At 45.8% G+C, this 18,327-nt stretch overlaps 1 long non-coding RNA gene across 1 annotated transcript in view; it reads right to left on the bottom strand.

Moving 5' to 3' along the window:
- Positions 1-7,001: 7,001 nt before the first annotated feature.
- Positions 7,002-18,327, bottom strand: part of LOC143793654 (uncharacterized) — a 342,716-nt gene continuing 331,390 nt past the window's right edge. The window contains exon 3 of the long non-coding RNA XR_013220173.1: positions 7,002-7,209. This is a non-coding gene — a long non-coding RNA (uncharacterized LOC143793654). The remainder of the gene's footprint in view (positions 7,210-18,327) is intronic.

Raw genomic sequence — 18,327 nt, 5'->3', positions numbered from 1 at the left:
CCGTACAAAACCGTTACCCTTTGCCTCTGATTCCCGAATTACTGGAAAGAGTCCGCCATGCTAAGGTGTTCTCTAAACTGGATCTTCGTGGGGCTTATAATTTGGTGCGTATTCGTCCAGGGGATGAGTGGAAGACAGCATTCAGATGCCGGTATGGACACATTGAATCTCTTGTGATGCCCTTCGGGCTTTGTAACACCCCTGCAACATTTCAACACCTTGCTAATGACATTTTCAGAGATTTGTTGGACCAGTTTGTAGTGATCTATTTGGACGATATACTAATCTTTTCTGACTCTCTACAGGAACATGAAGAACATGTCAAAACTGTTTTAAGACGTCTGAAAGAGAACCATCTGTATATTAAGCAGGAGAAATGCAAATTGCATCGTTCTGAGATACAGTTCTTAGGTTATATCATCTCTCCCCAGGGGCTGAACATGGAATCTGGTAAGATTCGAGCTATCCTTGACTGGCCGGTACCCAAGAACGTTAAGGAGGTCCAACGTTTTATTGGTTTTGCAAATTTCTACAGACACTTCATTCGAAATTTTTCTGATATTGTCCGTCCCATTACTTCCTTGACAAAGAAGGAAAAGCCCTTTAAGTGGTCATCACAGGCTCAAGAAGCTTTTGATCGGCTTAAGATCTGTTTCACATCAGCATCGCTGTTGATACACCCAGATCCAACACTTCCTTTCATTGTGGAGGTGGACGCTTCTGATAATGCTTTGGGGGCTATTCTCTCCCAAAGAACTGGAGAGAAGGGTCTGCTACATCCTTGTGCTTTCTTTTCCCGTAGACTAACCTCAGCAGAGAAGAATTACGACATGGGAGACAAGGAATTGCTGGCTATTATTTACTTTCAAAGAATGGAGGCATCATCTGCAAGGAGCTGCACAACAGATCATAGTGCTATCTGACCATCGCAATCTAGAGTTCCTTAGATCCGCTAGATGTCTTTCTCCTCGTCAGGCTCGTTGGAACTTATTTTTAAATCAATTTAACTTTGTTATCTCGTACCGTCCAGGTTCTCGTAATGGGAAGGCTGATGCTTTATCCCGAATCCATGCTGCAGATTCTGTACCTGGAGCCCCGTCCAAGACCATTCTATCTGATGCCAATTTCATCGGAGTTATCCACGAACAGGACTTGTGGAAGGAGTGCAGGAAGGCCTATGACGGTGATGTATTTCTGGCCAACCCACCTGTAGATATTAATCTTGTTTTTAAGGGTGGCATGTGGTTCAGAGATCGACGTATCTACGTCCCGGAGGTCGTCCATCTGCAGATCCTCAAGTTGGTACATGACTCCAATTTGGCTGGTCACAGGGGCGTACAGAAGACACAAGAGTTCCTGAGCCGATTCTTCTGGTGGCCAACTTGCCTGAAGGATACCAAGGACTATGTTCTCTCTTGCGAGGTATGTGCCCGTTACAAGACTCTTCATGTGGCACCTTCGGGTCTTCTGCAACCATTACCTGTTCTGTTCCGCCCTTGGGGGTCTATATCAATGGACTTTATTGTGGAGCTGCCTACATCGGGGGGCATGAATACAATCATGGTGGTAGTTGATCGCCTGACTAAAGCTGCTCATTTTGTTCCGTGCACCGGCCTCCCCTCAGCTAAATATACAGTCAACTTAGTTATACAGAATGTCTTTCGGTTGCACGGGGTTCCGGATGAGATCATCTCTGACCGTGGAGTACAGTTCACTTCAAGATTCTAGAAGGGGTTTTGCTCTGCACTCAATATTAATGTCTGTCTCTCTTCTGCTTACCATCCCCAGACAAATGGTCAGACTGAGCGTACCAACCAGACGCTGGAACAATATCTAAGATGCTATGTCAGCCATCTCCAGGATGATTGGTTGGAGTTGTTGCCGTTAGCCGAATTTTCATATAATAATTCTCAGAGCGCCTCCACTAAATTTACATCTTTCTTTGCCAATCTGGGTTATCATCCGTGTATTTTACCTAGGTCTCCAATTAATTCTCCGGTTCCGGCAGTGGAGGAAAGGCTGACTGCGATGAGACAAAATCGGGAGGTTCTGAAGGAATCCCTGACCACAGCTCAAGAACGTTATAAGAGATCGGCTAATAGATTCCATAAACCTGCACCCATGTTCAAGGTAGGAGATTCCGTGTGGTTAGCAACTAAGAATCTGAAGTTAAACGTTCCTTCACAAAAACTTGGACAGAAATTAATTGGCCCTTTCAAGATCAACAGTATTGTGAGCTCTGTGGCCTGCCGGCTGAAGCTGCCTAGGACAATGAAGGTACACCCAGTTTTTCATGTATCTTTACTAAAGCCTGTATCTCCTAATACCTTCCAGGGACGTGTTGTGCCACCTCCGCAGCCTGTGGTGATTGATGGTCAAGAACAATTTGTGGTGGAGGAAATTATTGATTCCAGGATTCGCAGAAATCGGCTCCAATATCTGATAAGGTGGCAGGGATATCCCCCTGAGGAAGACTCTTGGGAACCTGTGGAAAACATCAATGCCCAACAGAAGATTTCTCTTTTCATCAGAGATTCCCTGAGAAACCAGGTCCAGGATCGTCCTGAGGCCGCTTCTAAGGAGGGAGTAATGTCAGGACTCATAACATTTTTTACCTTTTGTGCATTACTGCCCTTTTCCAAGATGGCGTCTTTGGTCTCATGTGCACTGAGTCTTCCTGCTATAAAACTCCACCCCAGCCTTCAGTCTGTGCTAGAGTATTCTGCCTTGCATCCAGCTCCTGACCTCTGATTACTCCCTGGCTATACACCTGCTCCTGTGAACCTGTGTGATGATCCTGCTACTCTGCTCTGAGTTCCTGCTGCATACACAAGTTTCCAGTAATCCTCCTTCATCTGCTGCTCGTGTTTACTTCCATCTGCATTTGCTGGACATGTAAGCGGTTGCTGCTTTGCAATAACCTGAGACTATTACCCAGGCCTCCCTGGTTGAGCTAAGATATGATTTGAACTGCCTAATAAGCATATCTATCTGTGTCTGGACTAAGACAAGGATTTATTCGTGTCAAGTATCCTCAAGAATAACTGTGCTTCATAGACTTTCTGCTTGATTGCATTTTCCTCTGAAGTTTCCTATAGACTGCTAAGCTGCGTTAATTATTTGCACCAAGTGTTGTGGACTTGAGTTTCTCTCTGCACCTGTTTGAATCACCGTGTGATAATATAGACTTTACCACTTATAAAACTGTGTCCTGTAGTTGTCTTGTTCCACGCAAAGAGTCTCCTGAGTTATCCCCTATAATTATTACATCCAGGTTGGGACAATCAGGTCACCTCGCCAAGTGTCTCAAAGGACTGTCAGCTTCCTAAGCTTGTTACCTCCTCTCTGTGGGTGCCCGTCAAAAGCAGAGTGGGGGTATTCGGCCCTGGAAGTCACAGCTGCTGTAATCCCACCAAGTCAGTGGAAGGGTGAGACTCTAATGTGCACCGTCTTGGGTATTTGCCGGGACTGTTCTATATGTTATTGTCTATTTAATAAACTATTGCCACACTGTTTTACCCTCACCCAGGGCCGTATTTAGAGTTTCTGCAGCCCTAGGCACTTTTAGTGCTGCCTCCCCCTTTGGTGAGTATGACACTATCGGCAGTGACTTTGCCAAGAATCGCTGATGTGAAAGTCGCCTTTTGCAGCAGATACGGCAGTTTTTCTGCATCTGCCGCGTAACGGATCACTTACAGCAACACTGCGTTCGGCCTCATTCATTCCCTATGGGATTTGCGGCACTTGCCATGATCTGGCAAATGCGGTACCATACCTCCCAACTTTTGAAGAAGGGAAGGAGGCATAAAGTTTGCGGCGCACTACGTGCGCGCAGCAAATTTTGGGCCACGCCTCTGACCACACCCATTTCACAACTAGTCACACCCATATCCACGTCCCAACCACAGCCATTTAGCACTGTTGATCACACTGTTTTATATACAATAATTATAAACAAAAAATATGGCCACACAGTGCTCCATACTGTATAATGGCCACACATGATGCTCTATATTGTATAATGGCCACACAGTGCTCCATACTGTATAATGGCCACACAGTGCTCCATACTGTATAATGGCCACACATAGTGCTCCATACTGTATAATGGCCACACACAGTTCTCCATACTGTATAATGATCCCACATGATGCTCAATACTGTATAATGGCCACACATGATGCTCCATACTGTATAATGACCACACATGATGCTCCATACTGTATAATGGCCATTGGCCACACATGATGCTCCATACTGTATAACGGCCACACATGATGCTCAATACTGTATAACGGCCACACACAGTTCTCCATACTGTATAATGATCCCACATGATGCTCAATACTGTATAATGACCCCCCTCCTGTATGCATGGCTCATCTCCCTCCCATCCCATATGCATGGCTCATATCCCACCTCCTGTATGCATGGCTCATATCCCCCCTCCTGTATGCTTGGCTCATATTCCCCCTCTGTATGCATGGCTCATATTCCCCCTCCTGTATGCATGGCTCATATTCCCCCCCGTATGCATGGCTCATATTCCCCCTCCTGTATGCATGGCTCATATTCCCCCCCGTATGCATGGCTCATATTCCCCCCCTGTATGCATGGCTCATATTCCCCCCTGAATGCATGGCTCACATTCCCCCCCTGTATGCATGGCTCATATTCCCCCAGAATGCATGGCTCATATTCCCCCCCTGAATGCATGGCTCATATTCTCCCCCCTGTATGCATGGCTCATATTCCCCCCTGAATGCATGGCTCATATTCCCCCCTCCTGTATGCATGGCTCATATTCCCCCCCTGTATGCCTGGCTCATATTCCCCCCTGAATGCATGGCTCATATTCCCCCCCTCCTGTATGCATGGCTCATATTCACCCCCTGTATGCATGTCTCATATTCCCCCCCTGTATGCATGTCTCATATTCCCCCCCTGTATGCATGGCTCATATTCCCCTCCTGTATGCATGGCTCATATTCCCCCCCCCCCCGAATGCATGGCTCATATACACCCCTGTATGCATGGCTCATATTTCCCCCCTGTATGCATGGCTCATATTCCCCCCTGTATGCATGGCTCATATTCCCCCCTGTATGCATGGCTCATATTCCCCCTCCTGTATGCATGGCTCATATTCCCCCCCCCCCGAATGCATGGCTCATATACACCCCTGTATGCATGGCTCATATTTCCCCCCTGTATGCATGGCTCATATTCCCCCCTGTATGCATGGCTCATATTCCCCCCCCCCCCGAATGCATGGCTCATATACCCCCTGTATGCATGGCTCATATTCCCCCCTCCTGTATGCATGGCTCATATTCCCCCCCCTGAATGCATGGCTCATATTCCCCCCTGTATGCATGGCTCATATTCCCCCCCTGTATGCATGGCTCATATTCCCCTCCCCCTGAATGCATGGCTTATCTCTCCACCCCCCCCCCCCGCTCCCGCTCCTGCTCCCATCTTGCATGGCGCGCCGGCTTATGTCCTCCTTCATCCCCCCGTCCCCCGTCCCTCATACTTACCTGTTCCTCGCCGACATCCCTTTCGCTCTGTCCCGACTCCCAGCGCAGCACCTTCTTCCTGCGTGAGCGGTCAGGTGATACCGCTCATTAAGGTCATGAATATGCGCATATTCATGACCTTAATGAGCGGTACCATGTGACCGCTCATTCAGGATGAGCTGTGTACGCCGAGACCAGGCATCGCTGGAGCAAGGTGAGTATCGTCTTCAAGGAGGGTGGATGGGAGGCAGGCGGGTGGGGGAAGGGCGTGAGGGGGGTGGGGGGGTTGGTCGGTCGAGAGGTGACCCAGGAAAAAAAAACAAACCTTGCTCAGGTGCCGCCCCCTGCATTGTCCTCACCCTAGGCACATGCCCTCAAGTGCCTAGGGGCAAATACGGCCCTGCCCTCACCCTGTGTTGTCTGATTAGTGTTCTGCCCACTGGAAATGAGAGCAGGCGTTTGTTGAGATGAGTCCTGGTCCATGCGGTCTTTCTTAAGACAGCCGGTCCAGCAGACAAGAGCTAATCTCCATGTCGCCACACTTTGTTAGTCAATTGGATCAGCACCAGCCATCAGCTGTAGGCACGATGATAATGAGATCAATGATAACTCAGCCTCCTGGACATAACCTTGTGGATTGATAATGATGGCACCATTCAACTAGATTGTACAAGAACGATACATCTACAAACACCTTCTCCACTGTGATAGTTTCCATCTTGTTCTACTGAAGAAGACAATATCTATTGGCCAAAATGTAAAGAGTCTCCAAGATTGTGATGTTTATTCCATCAACCATTAGCACAAGGGAAAAAAGCATTTTACCTATGTCAGCCATGATGATCTCGTGGCCTCGGAGTCTCCCAGCTGTGGTGGTCTGTAAGGTCCGGCCATATGCAGGGCCCGACAAGCCTCCTGTCAGTCTCACTCTGCAATACAGAAGCAGATCAGAAATTGATATCACATACAGGGACTGAGTTAAAAAGTTATGAAAAACAGTCAAAATTTGTAAAAGTGTGAAAAAGTAAAAAAACTGAAAAATATTTCTCAAGTAAAAATGCTGTTTTTTCTTCTAAAAATGACATTACAGAAAAAAAGTACAGATACTTGGTATCACTGCGCCTGGAATGAACCGATCTATCAAACTATTAAATTCTTAAACCCATGTAGTGAACAATATAAGCAAAGAAATAAAAATACATCTAAATGATATTTGAAAAGAAGAGAAGGCGGCGCTCACCGGTCCTTTAAACTCCAACATTTTATTCAAAACACGGAAGAGTGCGACACAAATACTCTTCCCTGCTGCTGCCAGATTTGATGTGAAGATTGAAAATTGCTGCATTTATTAAAGTTTCACAAAACTTCAGATGTTTTCATAAATAAACGCAAATTTTATCAACCTAAAGTACAAAGTGTCACGAAAACACAATCTCCGAATCACCTGAATATGTAGAAGCTCATAAAGTGGCAGATGAATGGGGCTGTCAGGAAGGTGAACACAGGCCCCGGCAGGAAGGGGTTAAAGGCACATCGTAGTTGTTCTAGAGATGAAGATTTTATCAGAGACGAGGATTGTGCAGACGCTTTCATGAACCAGGTTATCCCTGGAAATCACTTTAATAGGCGTCTGATCAGGCTACACAAACGTGGAGGAATGACTTTCTCACAGACACTGGTATTAACGGAGCTAAAAATAAGAGAAAGGAGAAGTTTATCAGATGTGTTGGACTCGGCACCGATGACGGGCGTGCTCGTGACATTCTCCGGGTATTAGCTAAACCCTGGCAGATGAAGACTTAAAGGATAGAACCGCTGCCTGTCCAATGATAACATGACATAGGGGCTGTAATCTACAGAATATTTTGGTGCAGAAAAATCAGAAACAAATCATAGAGCAAAATGGTTAGAAAACAAAGCACTCGGACCCCAGAAATGGCGAAACTCCAAGGAGGACAAATGTAAGCCAAGAATTAGGGGACTTCAGAATCCACACATGTAAGGAATGAGTCCAGTCAATGGTTTATGAATGCATCCTTTCTGGTGATGTTTCCATACATTGTATCCATGTTTATTACTCTATGTGGGCAAAACTGAGACGGACCCTCTGTCATGATAATGTAAAACTGTCATATTGTGAGTTTAGTTTCAGAAGGTTTCATGGCTTTTCGGCCACACGCTGTGGGCCTGTCTGACCCCACCTCTTCCTACTCTGCCTGTGTGTGTGTGAATTCTAAGCCACTCTTTCTTCCCTCATCCCACAAGAATTTTTATGGTTCTATGCTGCAGGCAGACCAGTTTCCCTAAAACTACTCATTCCCCCTCCTACATGGTACTATTTGAAACTGGTGTAGCCACCATAAGATTCTTTGTTCTTTTAAGGTTATATATAGTGGCACCGATCCGAGCTAGGGATATAAGTATTATATATTCCAGATGTCCATCGATAGATCTATCACTCACTAGTGCAAAGCGTGGATTTCTCCTTAAGCGGTTCAAGTAAGTATGCCATGCTTACACTTAAAAGAATCGCCCCGACATGGTGCACCTCGGGAACCTGGTGTATTTCGTATACGAGATTCATACAGCGAGATATGCGTAAAAATAGTTTTCATATTCTAAGTAAAGGGGAGGTTTCAGCCTCTCAGTGATGTGACCACAGGGGGGGTGCCTGGGTTTTTGGCTAGGAATAACTTAGTGAGACAGCATTCTTGCAGTGTCTTTTGTCCAGGGTCCAGCTGTTATACAGGGGGGTGCCATGCATCTGGATATATGCTCATCCTTCCACCAGCACACTGCCAGTCAAGATGATACAATGACATAACGACCTGTAAGTGTTCTTTTTAATTTTAATCCCATTTTATTTGTAATTTGTATTGTACACATGATTTTGTCTTCTTTATAATATCTTTTTATACCTTGTAAACACTGACTACCTTTTTTGGAGTAAAATATAAAATTACTAGCTTGTCTCTCCATGCTTTAAACGAACTGTTGCGTCCTCTGAATTGAATTACGCTACTGATTTGGGTTGTCTCCGGACCCTTTAAATCCTTGGAAAATCAGAGCTGGTGGCAGCATACCTTGTCCTGTGTAATTGGACGTCTTTGCGGCGACCGGTGATAATTATTGTTCCCGCCTGTGTGGGAGTAGTTGTATCACCCTCGCTGCAGTGTGCCCAATAGCCAGTAAATAGCAGGCAGCCCTTCTGGAGACTAATTACCCTAGGTGCAGTACCCTGACTGACCTGAGGGTAAGGGAGGCTGTTATGGTTCTGGTGGTAAGAACACATGAACTGACCTGATAGGTAAACCAAAAAATAGGACAAGCTCTGGGGATGTGGGAACTTTACTGACTGCAATCCTGATCCTATCAACACACACTATAGGCAGCCGTGGAGCGTTCCTAACTCGGCCTAGACGCCTCTTCACAGCCTGAGAAACTAGCTACCCCTAGAGAGAAACAAAGCCTCACTTGCCTCAGAGAAATTTTCCCCAAAGTGAGAGCAGACCCCACAAATAATGACGGTGAGTTAAGAGGAAAACACAAACATAGAAGTGAAAATAGGTTTTAGCAAATGAGGCCCGCTAATAACTAAATAGTCAGAGGATAGCAATGAATCTGTGCGGTCAGTATAAAATACTACAAAAATTATCCACGCAGAGAATACAAAAAGACCCCCACACCGACTCACGATGTGAGGGGCGCAACTCCGCAGTGTGATCATAGTGTGACCATAGTGTGGCCATACTGGGATCAGGGTGTGACCAGAGTGTGATCATAGTGTGATCATAGTGTGACCATAGTGTGACCATAGCGTGGCCATACTGTGACCATAGTGTGACCATAGTGTGGCCATACTCTGGCCATAGTGTGACCATATTGTGATCATGGTGTTAGCATAGTGTGGCCAGAATGTGATTAGAGTGTGATCAGAGTGTGACCTTAGTGTGAACTTAGTGTGACCAAAGTGTGACCATAATGTGGCCATACTGGGATCATGGTGTGACCAGAGTGTGACCATAGTGTGACCAGAGTATGAGCAGAGTGTGATCATAGTGTGATCATAGTGTGACCATAGTGTGACCATAATGGGATCAGGGTGTGAGCAGAGTGTGATCATAGTGTGACCATAGTGTGACCATAGTGTGGCCATACTCTGGCCATAGTGTGACCATATTGTGATCATAGTGTTAGCATAGTGTGGCCAGAACGTGATCAGAGTGTGATCAGAGTGTGACCTTAGTGTGAACTTAGTGTGATCATAGTGTGACTACAGTGTGATTAGAGTGTGATTATAGTGTAATTAGAATGCGACCAGAGTATGATCAGAGCGTGATCAGAGTGTTACCAGAGTGTGATCAGAGTGTGGCCATACTGTGACCATAGTGTGGCCATACTCTGGCCATAGTGTGACCATAGTCTGGCCATAGTGTGACCATATTGTGATCATAGTGTTAGCATAGTGTGGCCAGAATGTGATCAGAGTGTGATCAGAGTGTGATCAAAGTGTGACCTTAGTGTGAACTTAGTGTGATCAGAGTGTGATCATAGTGTGACTACAGAGTGATTAAAGTGTGATCATAGTGTAATTAGAATGTGACCAGAGTATGATCAGAGTGTGATCAGAGTATGATCAGAATGTGACCAGAGTGTGATCAGAGTGTGATCCAATTCTCTTGGAGTCATTGACTTGAAAGATCAAATTCTATCCAGATTAAACTTGTTCATGAAGCCATTGTTTTCCCCTGACTGGCTCTGCTCTGTCTAAAACCTGGACATGTGCACGGCCCCATAACATAACATTGGTCTGAGTGCGATCTGATGTTTCGCTGGATTTCACGCGGACCGATAATACGGGCATCTGTACGAGCTCTAATTTGCATAATTGACCCAATTTTCTTGATTGATAAAACATACGGTCGTCTGCAGCTAGCCTAAATCTGTAAGTCCAGGTAGCAGTAGTGAAGGTTTCGCATGTGGTGCGCCTACAGAGGTGATTTCATCTGTTTCCTACAACTTATTGCGGGGTTTTCTGTCCTTTACATACGCACATTCTCTATGCTGATTAATTATACTTATATACTGGTAACGATCCTATATATATCTATATCATCACTAATCTCGATTTTTGGTTTTGCTGAAAGAGACGTACGGGTGGTTTACCTCTGTTTTCCCTTGATGGACTCCTTTCTTCTGGGTCTGGATTCCCGTTTGTGGAAGTTTCCTCCAGGTTCTCTAATTTTTTCCCACACTCCAAAGACCAATAAGGAATGTAGATTGTGACTAGTACTCTGCGATCAGGACACATTTTATTTGTATCATCTCTTCAGAATTATAGTGCAGAAACAAAATCGTGAAGTGTCAGTTGTTTAATAAAGGTTTTAGTGGCCTGTTAGTGAGGGGCTGACACGTGGTGGGGCGGTTTGCACTTAAGGTTTTTTTTTTCTGCTTAAATCAACTCCCCCCAGGACGTTCCATATTCTCAGGGTAACTTTGTCTCTTTCACAAGGCGTCATCATGAACATGAACCCACGTCTTATGGAGACGGATCCCAGCTGTCAGAAGAGGAAGCCGATAAATGGATAAAGGCCGCAGAGGGAGAAATGACATCCCTGTGTGACAACCAAGGACATCCATCACTCGCACAGATGGAAAGCTAAGGATATTGATGTGAAGTTTATTTTTCCGAAGGATCTTCAATAAAGATTTCTAGACATCTGAGGACATGACAGTAGGGATAGACGTAACTGATGTGCTGGATACTGTTGTAAAATACTGAGTGTGAACATGGCCTAAAATGGTGCTCGAGTGTACAACAGCTGCAGACTTATGCTGGGGGGAATGTACTGTGTAGACAACAGATGGCGCTGTGTTCATTGCTTGTCAATGTTGTACTGCGTGACCGCTCTGTGTCCGTTCTTCCCTCTATTCCTCTGTGTGATGATGACAGTTATTTCAACACTTATTATTTAATTATTTCGCTTGTTTATATAGCGCCATCATATTCCATATTGCTTTACATATCCTAAGCAAGGGCTTGTTCAGTCACTTCATTTTTGCTGCATTTTTTTTTTTCAGCAGAAAAAACTAGTGTTTCATTATAACAGCAAAGTGAATGAGATTTCTGAAGTGTCTGGAACACGCTGCTTTATCTTTTACCAGATCAATTCTTTCAGAGTTTTTGCAGCATTTTTTGCCCCTTCAAATTAATGCAGAAAAAAACACATAAAAACTGCATAAAACAGACACACGGATTGTACGCAACATTATTCCTGCCAACACTTGCTGCAGAAAAAAACGGAGATACAAATCTTCAATGTCTGCACAAAGCTTTAAACAGTAAATTCAAACACAATTTTTAAAGTGCAGATTGTCATAGAAAACATTTAACTCTAAACCCCTAGTGAAGGGGCCACTCGCCCTCCTCCATCCTTACCTCTCACACAGATTTCCAGTAAGAAAATACATAGCTGATAGTCTGCATCTCTTGAAATAGACTGGTACAATGGACATAGATCCGAAAGGCACTGGACATAGATCCGAAAGGCACTGGACATGCATTTTCAGCTTCAGGATGAATCGGGGAAGAAGATGCATGTTTTTTCATAACTGTAACCCCTGCCTATAAGCCACAAATCAATAGTGGGCAGATAACTGACAACAGCCATGTCATGTTTGGCCTTTGGGTAACGTTAAAATCCCTATTATAAATATGGTGGTGACCTCAAAGTTCTTCGATCATCAGGAGTGAAGTTATTGCATTAGTTGGGAATTTCATAAAATCCTCGAGGGCTGAGGACATCCAACATCCCGGCCCATATGAGGTCATCACGGGGGTAAGTGGGGGCTTTAACTCAAGTGCTGATAAAATGCCAAGACAAATTCTGATCTGGGTTTATGTAGCTCAGTGTTTGCATGATTCTCATTGGCTGGGCTTTTTTAAACTCTCCTTTGCTAGGCCGAATCATATCTGTGATCTTCGCAGTATGTTAAGTTTATTTTGTTTTATCAGTTTTATTTTATGCAACTGTATATGCTGTATTGTTTCGTCCCCTTTGTTAAAAAATGTGTATGTTTTATATAAACATTGCCTATTGTTTTGTATTAAATATAAAATGTAATAGTTCTGTTGTTTTTGTTCTGCTACCCGCACCCTGAAGCCATACGCTATCAGAACCGTAACCAGGCCTACAGTCAGCCTGTAGAAAACATGACCCGTGGTGGAACCGAGTAGTACTTGGGTTATCGGGATATTCACAGTGACGGTATCGGGGGTATATACGCATGTTCCATGCATTGGAGGTCTATATACTATATGCTCACTCTTAGTTTCCTGATAGCCAGAGGATAAGTGGAAACATAAGTATTTGATACACTGACGATTTTGCTAGTGTACCCACCTACAAAGAAGGTGTAGCGCCCGCATCTCTGGCTGCAGTCCCTCTCTCCCTGCAGAGACACCAGTGTACTCACCGCCGAGGCTCCCGTCCTGCTGCTTCCAGGTCTGCTGCTGCCCGGGGTCCGTGCACTCCTAGCAAGTTTCCAGGCACTGTGCTTAGGGTGCAATATTAGGAGTTTGTTCCTAACATGCTTGCTAGTGCTCAGGTCCCAGTACGTGTATCCTAGTCTGCTGCACCCGCTAGTGCTTTCTTCAATGGCAGCTGAGTCTGCTGCACCTGCCAGTGCTCACCTCAATGGCAGCTGAGCCAGCTGCACCTGCCAGTGCTCACCTCAATGGCAGCTGAGCCAGCTGCACCTGCCAGTGCTCATCTCAATGGCAGCTGAGCCAGCTGCACCTGCCAGTGCTCATCTCAATGGCAGCTGAGCCAGCTGCACCTGCCAGTGCTCATCTCAATGGCAGCTGGGTCAGCTGCACCCACAAGCGTTCACAGCAGCGGCAGCCGAACCAGCTGCACCCACCAGTGCTTTCCTCAACGGCAGCCAAGCCAGCTGCACCCACAAGCGTTCACAGCAGCGGCAGCCGAACCAGCTGCACCCACCAGTACACACCTCAATGGCAGCCGAACCAGCTGCACCCGCCAGTGCTCATCTGTCCATCCGACTGTCCTGTCTGCACCTGCGGCTCCTGTCATCTTCTATGCCTGCCTGCATCTGTAGGACATTCCCCTGGGCCATTCCAGCTATCTGTTCCTAGGGGTCAGCCGCCATCTACCCTGGAGTAGCACCTGGATCACCTCCCTTGTCTCTGAATGCACCTCGATGTTGTTAGCTACTGCATGTCCGTGGTCAGATTGGGTGACGCTCCTAGTCACGCCCCTCCAGGTCTTCCTTGGGCTTTGTCACAGTGGTTCCACCACCCAGCCCATTACAGAATGGAGAGGTCTGTAATTTTCACTGTGCTATCTGTGGTGTTACATAGGACTGCAGGTGACATGTACTACATCATGTGGACTCAGTAATCACTGTGTTATCTGTGGTGTTACATACAGTGCCTAAAAGTAGTATTCAACCCCCTGCAGATTTAGCAGGTTTAATAAGATGCAAATAAGTTAGAGCCTTCAAACTTCAAACAAGAGCAGGATTTATTAACAGATGCATAAATCTTACAAACCAAAAAGTTTTGTTGCTCAGTTAAATTTTTATAAATTTTAAACATAAAAGTGTGGGTCAATTATTATTCAACCCCTAGGTTTAATATTTTGTGGAATAACCTTTGTTTGCAATTACAGCTAATAATCGTCTTTTATAAGACCTGATCAGGCCGGCACAGGTCTCTGGAGTTATCTTGGCCCACTCCTCCATGCAGATCTTCTCCAAGTTATCTAGGTTCTTTGGGTGTCTCATGTGGACTTTAATCTTGAGCTCCTTCCACAAGTTTTCAATTGGGTTAAGGTCAGGAGACTGACTAGGCCACTGCAACACCTTGATTTTTTGCCTCTTGAACCAGGCCTTGGTTTTCTTGGCTGTGTGCTTTGGGTCGTTGTCTTGTTGGAAGATGAAATGACGACCCATCTTAAGATCCTTGATGGAGGAGCGGAGGTTCTTGGCCAAAATCTGCAGGTAGGCCATGCTCTCCATCTTCCCATGGATGCGGACCAGATGGCCAGGCCCCTTGGCTGAGAAACAGCCCCACAGCATGATGCTGCCACCACCATGCTTGACTGTAGGGATGGTATTCTTGGGGTCGTATGCAGTGCCATCCAGTCTCCAAACGTCACTTGTGTGGTTGGCACCAGAGATCTCGGTCTTGGTCTCATCAGACCAGAGAACCTTGAACCAGTCAGTCTCAGAGTCCTCCAAGTGATCATGAGCAAACTGTAGACGAGCCTTGACATGACGCTTTGAAAGTAAAGGTACCTTACGGGCTCGTCTGGAACGGAGACCATTGCGGTGGAGTACGTTACTTATGGTATTGACTGAAACCAATGTCCCCACTGCCATGAGATCTTCCCGGAGCTCCTTCCTTGTTGTCCTTGGGTTAGCCTTGACTCTTCGGACAAGCCTGGCCTCGGCACGGGAGGAAACTTTCAAAGGCTGTCCAGGCCGTGGAAGGCTAACAGTAGTTCCATAAGCCTTCCACTTCCGGATGATGCTCCCAACAGTGGAGACAGGTAGGCCCAACTCCTTGGAAAGGGTTTTGTACCCCTTGCCAGCCTTGTGACCCTCCACGATCTTGTCTCTGATGGCCTTGGAATGCTCCTTTGTCTTTCCCATGTTGACCATGTTTGAGTGCTGTTCACAAGTTTGGGGAGGGTCTTAAATAGTCAGAAAAAGCTGGAAAAAGAGATAATTAATCCAAACATGTGAAGCTCATTGTTCTTTGTGCCTGAACTAATTCTTAATAGTTTAGGGGAACCAAACAGAATTCTGGTGGGTTGAGGGGTTGAATAATAAATTACCCTCTGAAAAAACTTTTCCCAATTTAAAAAAAAAATAAACAAAGAAATAACATTCTTTTTTGCTGCAGTGCATTTCACACGTCCAGGCTGATCTACAGTCCAAATGTCACAATGCCAAGTTAATTCCAAATGTGTAAACCTGCTAAATCTGCAGGGGGTTGAATACTACTTGTAGGCACTGTAGGACTGCAGGTGACATGTACTACATCATGTGGACTCAGTTATCACTGTTATCTGTGGTGTTACATAGGACTGCAGGTGACATGTACTACATGATGTGTACTCAGTTATCACTGTGTTATCTGTGGTGTTACATAGGACTGCAGGTGACATGTACTACATCATGTGGACTCAGTTATCACTGTTATCTGTGGTGTTACATAGGACTGCAGGTGACATGTACTACATGATGTGTACTCAGTTATCACTGTGTTATCTGTGGTGTTACATAGGACTGCAGGTGACATGTACTACATCATGTGTACTCAGTTATCACTGTGTTATCTGTGGTGTTACATAGGATTGCAGGTGAGATGTACTACATTATCTGTACTCAAAGAGTTATCACTGTGTTATCTGTGGTGTTACATAGGACTGCAGGTGACATGTACTACATTATCTGTACTCAAAGAGTTATCACTGTGTTATCTGTGGTGTTACTTAGGACTGCAGTTGACATCTACTACATTATCTGTTCTTAGAGAGTTATCGCTGTGTTATCTGTGGTGTTGCATAGGACTGCAGGTGACATCTACTACATTATCTGTACTCAGTTATCACTGTGTTATCTGTGGTGTTACATAGGACTGTAGGTGACATGTACTACATCATGTGGACTCAGTTATCACTGTGTTATCTGTGGTGTTACATAGGACTGCAGGTGACATGTACTACATCATGTGGACTCAGTTATCACTGTGTTATCTGTGGTGTTACATAGGACTGCAGGTGACATGTACTACATCATGTGGACTCAGTTATCACTGTGTTATCTGTGGTGTTACATAGGACTGCAGTTTATTTCTGCATGACCTGCAGTTATGATTGAGTTGTTAGTATAAATATTAGATACAGAGTACCGAGCAGCACTACAGCCTATGTAGTGACCGGATGGTGCTGCGTACTCCTTGCTCAGATGTTAGCCCATCCTCGTACTCAGGAGACGTCGAGTCAGGAGCTGTCACCGGCGCTGCTGTCAGTCGCTGCGATCGGGTTGAAGTGATGGAGACTTATTTTCCTGCATTAATCTCACTTCATGTCACTCAATGATCTAATCACTCGTCAGACGTGAATCTGACATTTAACCCTCGAATATCTGCATTTTGTCCAGTTTGTTACAGTTTTATATATTCATTCTCCATTCAAATATTGGTTGTCGGTGGGAGTGTCTGAACAGCACAGAGGATGTCAGGAGAGGATTGGGCTGGTCTAGTGTGGAGTTTCTATCTGTCACATTATATGGCTTTACACTGGCCACATTGGCTCCTCTGTTACCTGCTGTCAGGATATATGAAGAATTTCCTATTATTTCAATTACACATACAGAGCTCTCAGCTGCAATTTCCTCTGCCTGCATGTGCCTGTGTGCGATTTCCCTCCCTACTCCCTCTCCCCTGCTATACAGCTGTAATGTGAGACCAGCGTGCCAGCAGCCCTCCCTGAGTAGTTTATGGCTGTAATGCTGGTGGGTTTATACTGTACCTTATTTCTTCGGCATTACTCTGCATGTCTCTGCTTTAACCCTTTGCTCCTGTTCCCCTAACTTGCAGGGATATTGTAGTCTGTTACCTGTATGGATGCGGCTCAGTTCCCTCTGTGCCGTTGCGTAGCTGTACATGTGCTGTGATGTCTTTGCTCTGCTGCATGACCACCTGCATGTGCGGTCCCTGGCTGCCGCTGTGGAAGCTATCCGTGGTTTGCAAGGTCATCTGCAGCTGGTGCATGACTTTCCACGTGTGGTGTGTTCAGACTAGCAGTCGCTGCCAGGTATCCTAAGCCACAGTTCCTGTTCTGTAATGGTTTCTGTTTGCGCTTAGGGAGCGCGCAGCCACACCTTCCTTGCTTTTATTAGGGTTTGTGTGTGCACCCGTGTTGCTTTCCTCAGCCTGTCACTGAGGGGCAGCTCCTATATAAACTCTCTTTCCTGTTGGACGTTGCCAGAGCATTGCATTGTGTTTCTGAGTCTTGCCTTGTGTGTTAGGTATCCTGCTCGTGTTCTGTCTGCAGTCTGTTCTGGGAGAGCTGATACCTGTCTTCCGCCTGTACCCAGATATGTTAATATCTTGTTTTTCCACCTGTTCTGGGGGGCAGAGTACCCAGATCCCTCCTGCTCTGGTGACAGAATACCCAGATCCGTTTCTGTCTCTTTTTTCCGCCTGTTCTGGTGGCAGAGTACCCAGATCCTGCCTGCTCTGGGGGCAGAATACCAAGATCCTTTTGTGTCTTGTTTTTTCCGCCTGTTCTGGTGGCAGAGTGCCCAGATCTGCCTATCCTGGAGGCTGCATATCCAGTACCTGATCCTGGCTGAACTTTGTCCTCTGTGTTATGTTCCTGAAGTCCTTTTGTGTCCGACACCCCGTACCCAGTGACAGTGAACTTCCTGGGCTCATCTTTTAAAGATGGAGTCCGGTGTTCTTGTGAGTGTTTACTAGGCTGTGCTCAACTTGCTATACAGCGCTAACTCCGTCTGGCCCAGGTCCAGTCTAGCGGTGCTTGCACGATCCCGCTTGAGTTACTTCCTAGGTCAGATGCCCAGAGCCTGAAGGCTGTAGCTAGGAACCTAATGACCAACGCTGCCTGGTCCTGTGCCATCCATGTCCCAGCTGATGACCAGGGCTGCCACGCCAGTGTCCCAGATGTCTATCCAGTGTCCCTGATGTCCAGCCTGTTTCTGATCTCCAGCCTGTGTCCTGATGTCCAGCCCGTGTCCGATGTTCTGAGGTCCA

Source organism: Ranitomeya variabilis, chromosome 1 (assembly GCF_051348905.1).
Source record: "Ranitomeya variabilis isolate aRanVar5 chromosome 1, aRanVar5.hap1, whole genome shotgun sequence".
Taxonomy (NCBI): Eukaryota; Metazoa; Chordata; class Amphibia; order Anura; family Dendrobatidae; genus Ranitomeya; species Ranitomeya variabilis.
Note: the sequence above shows the minus strand (reverse complement) of the source record. Positions and strands in the feature narration are given on the sequence as shown.